Below are 8,612 nucleotides of genomic sequence, written 5' to 3' on the forward strand. Positions count from 1 at the left end.
TTGCGTGCTTCATCAATATCTTGTGTGGTTCCAATGATGTTCAGATCATCAACATACACAGAAATAATGCAAAATCCAGTTGTGGACTTTTTTATGAAAACACATGGGCAATCATCATTATTGGAGTATCCTTTTTTTCAAAAAGAACTCACTAAGTCGGTTGTACCACATGCGACCCGACTGTTTTAAGCCGTATAAAGACTTATTTAGTTTTACACAATATGTGTTGCGTTTTGCGTTTGGATTCGGGATTGGGACTCCATCAGGAACCTTCATGTATATGTCCGAATCAAGTGAACCGTAAAGGTAAGCGGTCACTACGTCCATCAACTGCATAGATAGACAATTTTGCACTGCCAAAGATATAAGATATCGGAAAGTGGTTGCACTCATTACTGGAGAATATGTTTCAGTGAAATCAATGCCGGGTTTCTGCGTGAAACCTTGTGCTACGAGCCTTGCTTTATATCTGACCACCTCGTTGTTCTCGTTTCTTTTACGAACAAAAACCCATTTGAATCCCACGGAGAAAAATCTGGGAGGTGTAGGTATTGCTTCAGTGAATACCTTTCGTTTATTGAGCGAGGCTAATTCTGCTTGGATTGCATCCTTCCATTTAGGCCAGTCGGAGCGTTTCTTGCACTCTACCGTGGTCTTTGGATCATGACCAGTGAGAAGGGTATCTGCAATCTTTTCAGCAAAATATATGTCGCCAGTCGTAGTCTTACGGTCAAATGATTCTCCAGAATCAACGTAGTTGATAGAAATTTCATGCACCCTTAGTGACTCTTCGTGATTTCCCAATACGATTGAGTCTGGGTGTTCCGATGTCCCAGTTAGTTTGTGCACAACTGAGCTGGGTTGTGGAGGTTGTTTTTCCACTGGGTGTATATTACCCATTTGATGATTATCAACGCTAGGTTGGTTTACATTTACTGGTTCAGAGAGTTTCTTTCTCTGTTTCCTTTGTCGCTTGTGAGGAGCTGAATCATGTTCCGTGGCCGTACTTCTCCCCCTCTTCCTTTGAACAGGGGGTTGAGTAGTTTTTGTTGGTACATCCACTCTTTCGGGCGCGTTTTTAGCAAGATTCTAGGATTTGGTAACACCTTTATAGTCAGTAAATGAATCTGGCAGGTTATTTGCAATGTGTTACAAATTAATTATTTTCCGAACTTGAAGTTCAGTTTTTTGAGTACGTGGATCAAAGGAGGAAATGCCTTGGGCATTCCAATCGATTTCCGGGCATTCTTTTTGGTACTTGATGTCTCCCCCTAATGCCGGGAAATGGTCCTCATTGAAGATGCAGTCAGCGTGACGGGCTGTGAACAGATCCCCCGTGGGGGGTTCAAGGTACTTGATTATCCACGGTGATTTGTACCCCACATAGATTCCCAATTTTTTGTGTGGGCCCATGGATGTATGCTGCGGTGGTGAGATTGGCACATATGTGGCGCATCCAAATTTACGCAGATGGGAGATATTTGGTAGGTTTCCACGTACTAATTGCAGAGGGGAAGTGCTGTGATATGCAGTTGGTCGCAATTGGATTAAGTCAGCAGCGTGTAAAACTGCGTGACCCCAACAAGAAGTTGGTAAATTGCAATTCATTAATAAGGGTCGTGCAATGAGCTTAATTCTCGTAATTAGAGATTCGGCCAATCCATTTTGAGTGTGGACATATGGGACATAGTGCTGAACTTCAATGCCTAATGCCATGCAATAATCATTGAAAGCATGTGAAGAGAATTCAGCAGCGTTGTCCATTCGAATTGATTTAATTCGATTCTCAGGATAATGAGCTTGCAATTTGATAACTTGTCTCATTATTTTGGCAAATGCATGGTTTCGTGTAGATAGTAAACACACATGAGACCGTCGTGTAGATGCATCTATTAGAACCATGAAATACCTAAAAGGTCCAGACAATGGTTGGATCGGACCACAAATATCACCTTGAATTCGTTCAAGGAATTGTAGTGGTTCTGCTTGAATTTTAAGATATGAGGGTCTTAAAATGAGTTTCCCAGTAGCACATGCAGTGCACATAAAATCTGAAGATTGTGGGAATTTAGCTTCATTTAAGTCATGACCATAGGAATTGCAGATAATTTTCCTCATTATCCCTATACCAGGATGACCAAGGCGATCATGCCAAGTTTGGAATGCATTTACATTCTGAAAAATTACCTTATACGCAACATGCTCTACGCGTTTTATGTACGTGTAGTACAATCCTGATGATAAAGAGGGAATTTTCTCAAATATATGTTTGCCATATCCGTTGTCTTTGGTAAAGAGGAGATATTCCTCTTTGTTATCTTCATAAGTTTTAATGTGGAAACCATTTTTGCGGATATCTCTATAACCTATGAGGGTACGAGTTGAATCGGGATACAATAAAGCATCCTCAATTACAATTTGTGTACCCATAGGGAGGGTAAATATGGCACGTCCTTTGCCAACAATTACCGCATCGCGTCCAGCGATTGTTAAAATATCTCCATTCAATTTTGTAAGAGTTTGGAAATACTTTATTTCCCTAAGTATAGAGTTTGTGGTGCCACTGTCCACAAGGCACATTTCCTCCATTGGATTGACTCCCGTAGAAATCTATATATTAAAAATGTGGATTTTTCGGTTTAATGAAAAACACTTTATTGGATATATAGAATACATACAAATTTTATTGATATCAAAGTGCTGATACAATATATATTGTGTTTTTACAATATAGAATGACGACAATAATAATAATAATATGTTTTTATTACAACAATCTGATGGATGTAAACAAATAAAATATCTAAATGGAGTCAATTGACTAGTCAAAGTCCCCGAACATGTCGGCGGCGTATTCGGTCATCATATTCTCCGTGTCCATGGAGTCCTGCGATATATGGAATTCCTTGTTGTTACTTGGTGCTCCTCGAACATCCTGTGACCAACCAACTTCCTTGTTGTTATCAGGTTGAAGATTGAAGTGAGCTTCATATCTTGCTCCTTGGGCAGGTCTGTTACGTCCCATGGATTGCAGGTAGAGGTTTACCAAATGTCTTGGGGTGCGGCATTTTTTGGTGACATGCTTGTAGCATCCACATTTTTGGCAAAGTTTAGTTTTATCAAACTTATTCTTTGTTATGCCCTTCCCCTTGTCTGAATTTTGTGGCTTGTTTTTCTTGTTGTGGTTGCTCTTACCCTTGAAGTTCTTGTTTTGGCCTTTGAAAGAACCATTGAACTTGGTATTTTTCTGAAAATTTGCATGTACTTCAGGCAGAGGAGTGGCCCCAACTGGGCGTTGATTACTATTCTTTAGCAGAAGTTCATCGTGTTTCTCAGCCTGGAGGAGCACATGTATAAGTTCAGAGTAAACTGTATAATTGCGGGCACGATATTGTTGCTGTAGGATCCTGTCAGCTGGGAGCATAGTGGATAGAGTCTTTTCTATCTTATCTGCTTCTGTAGGCTCCTTCTTGCAAAACTGCAACTTTGAACAAATTTCATGAACCTCATGATTATAAGCTCCGATCAATTTGAAATCTTGGAGTCTTAAATGGGTCCACTCATGACTAGCCTCAGGAAGTATAATTGCCTTTTGCTGTTCATATCTAGTCTTAAGTGATTGCCACATATTGCTTGGAGATTCCTCCATCAGATATTCAGATTTCAGATCTGGATGGATATGGTGCCTTATTATGTATAAAGCAGCATATTGTTGTTGTTTGATTAATTGTGCAATTCCCTCTTGGGGAGGGTCTGCAGGAGGTATGAGTGCAGCTGCAATTCCACAGGATGAAAGATTGATTTTATTATCCATAGCCCATGTAGGATAGTTGTGTCCGTCGAGCGCAAGCTCTTCAAATTCTTTGACGGTCATTTTGTCCTACAAGATTGAGAACTAGATAATCGATCAATTTACTTGTATGTAAATTAAAATCATCATGGTCATGTTGTAATAAATTTTGCAATTGTTGTGAATTCAAGTAAAGACTTGAACTTTGTTTAGATTATATAAATATTTGCATATTAATTCTATTCGAATTAAGTCTATTTTCGTGCTACATAGGCATTTTTGGACTTAATTGATGGCAAATTAATATTTGAGTTGCAAGAATAAATGATTTTCAATTGCAAAATAATATTATTGTACCATTTGTACATGTTATAGGGATTGCAAATTGCAAACACATTGAACATATAATGATTTATAGAAATAATATGGTCTAAACATCAATACACAATTTAATTGAGTACAATATATAATCACATCGAGATACAAGGTCTAAAACATGACAAGTACTTAATTACAGCACTAGTAGTTGAACCTATCTGCGAATTCCCAAATTTACGGGGCTAAAACATGACAAACACTAAATTAGTACTAGTAGTTGGACTAATGCACGAAATCCCCATAATATAAGGATTTTTCTGCAATCTAGCCTATAACCCGTTGGGTTTTTTTTCTGGTCGTTGCAACATGGGCCACAGCCCACGAGGCCTTTCGGCCTAGGCCCATGGTGGCGCCGCTGATGGAGACATCGAGCGGATAAGGGGGACGGGAGGTTGGGCGGTTGGGGTCAACTCCCCCCATTCCACCGCCACCTCCACGGGATCCCGCCGGCCGCCGCCGATGGCGCCCAGCGCCGGCGATCTTCAGGAGGAGGACGGCCCCCCCGCAGCGTAGCCGGGGAGGTGGAGGCCTGCAGGGGCCCAGGAGCCGGAGCGGAGGCTGGGGCGGTGCTGCTCCAGCGCCGCCGCGAAACGACGAAGGATCCGGCGAGCCGCCGGTGGAGGCGTTCGCGGGCTTGCCGGGGGCGGAGGCGGCGGAGATGCTGGGGCCTTGGAAGACGACGCCGCTTCCTCGATCTTCACGCTGGTGGCAGTGTTGAGGTCGGGGATGGGGGCGCCGGGTTCGTCGATCTCCGCCGGCGTGGTTGGCTCCGGCTCCACAACGGAGTTGAGCTACTGCTCCTCCTCTTCGTTCGGCGTCACCTCCCACTCCATCATGGCGGGCACAAGGCCATAGCCTGGAGGGGCGAAGTGCTCCTCGTCTTCGTCGGCGGGCGTCGACGTTGGGAGGTCCGGGTAGGCGAGCGGCTCATCGATGACCTCCGGTTCCGGTGGTGGAGTGGCCGGCGGTGGAGGGCACGACCCGTACCCGTGCACGGGGCAGAAATCGCGGGCAGGGCAAGGGCCGTATCCGTGCACCGGACAGAAGGCCACGCCTGCATCCATGCCATTGCCGAAGAAGACCCCCGGCGGTGGCGGGGCCTGGGCAGCGTCGAAGAACTCCTTGCCCAGGAACGAGGCTGCAGCCTTGGCGGGAGCCCAGTCCATTGGCGGAGCGACGAAGGCCGGCATCGGGGGTGCCTGGTAGGCGTGGTGGACGACGGCAGATGGGTTGCTTGGTCCTGCCTGCTCTGCGGCGGCGGGGCCAGGATGATCCTGACGACCACGGCGACCACGGCGGCCATTGCCTGGGCCCCAATGGCGAGGAGCACCAGCACTGTGGCGTCTGGCAGATCGACGGATCTCCCATCCAATGAATCGAACAAGGGCAGAGGCGATTCTATGCAGGTTCATCCCTGCCATCTTACCTTCTCGTCTCTTCTTGTTCGTGCTTTGTTGGTCGAGGCTAGCGTGGCTGATAACGTATAAAGATTTGATGGAAAACTTGTGTTCTATTGATTCTGGGCAAAGCCCTATTTATACAAGGATTTGGGGCGCCTCCGGAGAGGCGTCCGTTTACAACGGGCGCCCGTGGCGCGAGAAGACGCCCGTACGGACGTTCGCATCCATACGGCGCTTTAGACACACGTGACGACTCTTAGCGACTTTGCTTTATTCTTAACATGGATGTAATTTTTTACTTCTTGTGTTCTTTGTACTAACTTGACAGTTGATGAATAGATAGGAAGTTTTCTTGCAAAAAAACACATGTTACCTAAGTAAAAGATAAAAGTTTACTAATGAGTATCTAGAGGGTTTTCTTTTTACCATGCTGGTATATAGTAGGCAGGGCCACTGCTCCGTGATCGAGAAGAGGAGAGCCTCAAATACTATGTTACAATGGTAATCCAAGTACTATTATACATTATGTCCAAAAGATTATTAAATATGTGAAAAAAATCTTAGTTAGCAGAGAAGTCTATAGCACAGACCAATATCGTGTATTGCCTGTCTCCCATCGATAAATATCATACATGTTGTACTAGATCCTACTAAATAGATTTTATATATAATTTTGTGAACAATGTTTTATCCTAGAAACTAGCAGGAGCTCTTGTATACACCGGATGAAACCAATATTGTTCCAGATGAGCATATCAAACCATCAAATCTTGTTTATGAGAAGTACACTTGCAAGCATTTTCATGTTCATCAGTGATTAATATAAATGGTGATATCTAATACGGACCATGCACATGTTATCACGTTATTATTGAACCCACATTGCAATAAACATTTCCCCATGATTTGATTTGTAATGTACTAGTTTCTATAATTATATGTGCCTAAAAATACACAAGAAAATCACTATTAAGATATTAACAGACCTAAGTTTTAGAGGTATCCAACATGATTAATGTTTTTAAAATATAAATGAACACACACACACATGTATACACTATATAACTTATGTAATTATGAAAATGATTCAAACATAATTGTTGTTATAACAAATAGGTTAAAATTTAGTATTCTAGTAATTACATTACAACCATATAAAAATCACTATATTTAATATTTGATTATATTATTATATGGTAAATTATAACACATAGGCATATAAATCATGATAAAAATAATTTTAGAAAATATAAAAGTTTAGTATAAAAATATTGATGCAACATCAGAAAAATGTTGAGCATTACAAATCAAAACGAGCTTCACAACTATTGTATTATGAGAAGATGGATTTATTAATACAAATCAAAACGAGCTTCACAACTTTTTTTCTCTTTATGATGTATCTTTCCTAGAAATTAATTTTTATTCACTAATATATCATCATGCGAAATTCGAAGATCTCCTGTAAACTAATAAAGAAAAATAAATGGAGTAAATAATCAGGAAGTTCACATCATAACAGAAAATAATAATTGAGAAAATAATTAATAAATTCATATAAAAAGTGCAGTTATTATCTTCTTCCCGCAGTTACATGACTCTTTTGGAAGCATGAAAAGGTTATGCCTAGTTGCCCAGTTTAACTACGCCAAACATTTTTTATATGTCGAGGCACATTTTGAAGCTAAAAATTAAAAATTAATAAATATTTGTTCTTAGTTCATTTGGGTGATACATATGTGGCATGAAACTGGAAAACCAAAGATCATAAATAAGTTGTGAAACACTTTACTCGAAAATCATGAATATAAGCCGTTTAGTTGCATCACAGAACTGCAGCATTATGTCAAATTGAAGGCCTTAGACAGGACCCAAAGGGAGTGTAAAATTTTAAAATTATGCATTATGACTTGAAAATTCCTAGAGATACACATGGATATGCAAATTAAATTTACTTGTTTTCCATCACAAAAAACTTTCATTTCGTTCAAACATCTAATGCAGGACTGCAATGGTAGAGCTATAAAATTTTTTTTGGGCGGACCAAGCTAAAAAAGAACACAAAAAGTTCCAATTTCTGAATCATTGGCATTAATCAGCCGTTCCCATTTGCTACAAGATCAAGTGAGCAGTCTTAACATGAGTGCGCCTGGTGATTCAAAAGGGGTTTTTTCCTTCCTGGCATTATGAAAGAAAATGGCTTTTCTACCATGATGAGTACCTACACATTTGCTTACAGCCTCTAGAATGAAGAAAGTGCAAAACATGGGACAAGTGTGGCCGGAGATTACTCAAGAAAGATGTGGAAAGCTAATTTGGAACTCCCCTATGCCGACTAAGGTTAGAATTTTTGTATGAAGAGTAACCTGTCCTGTTTGATTTGGTGCCATAGTGGACTGTATTAGGGTATCTACAGCCAGGCACCCCAAACCGTCCCCAAACTCCTGGACGGACGAGCCAGTCACTGTCCGGTCGTGAAAAAACAACCCAGACGAGCGCCTTAAACCTTCCTCAAATGCCCATGCCATCCGGCGCCCCTCATATCCAGCCCAAATATGGGGCGGATATTGTTGGGGAACGTAGCAGAATTTTCAAATTTTCTACGCATCACCAAGATCAATCTATGGAGTCATCTAGCAACGAGGGAGAGGGGAGTGCATCTACATACCCTTGTAGATCGCGAGCGGAAGCGTTCAAGAGAACGGGGTTGATGGAGTCGTACTCGTCGTGATCCAAATCACCGATGACCTAGCGCCGAACGGATGACACCTCCGCATTCAACACACATACGGTTGGGAAGACGTCTCCTCCAACTTGATCCAGCAAGGGGGAAGGAGAGGTTGATGGAGATCCAGCAGCACGACGGCGTGGTGGTGGAAGCAGCGGCGATCTCGACAGGGCTTCGCCAAGCTTAGCGAGAGGGAGAGGTGTCACGGGAGAGAGAGGGAGGCGCCAGGGGCTAGGGTGCGGCTGCCCTCCCTCCCCCCACTATATATAGGACCCCTAGGGGGGTGCCGGCCCTAGGAGATGGGATCTCCAAGGGG

Source organism: Triticum dicoccoides, chromosome 5A, assembly GCF_002162155.2.
Source record: "Triticum dicoccoides isolate Atlit2015 ecotype Zavitan chromosome 5A, WEW_v2.0, whole genome shotgun sequence".
Lineage (NCBI taxonomy): Eukaryota > Viridiplantae > Streptophyta > Magnoliopsida > Poales > Poaceae > Triticum > Triticum dicoccoides.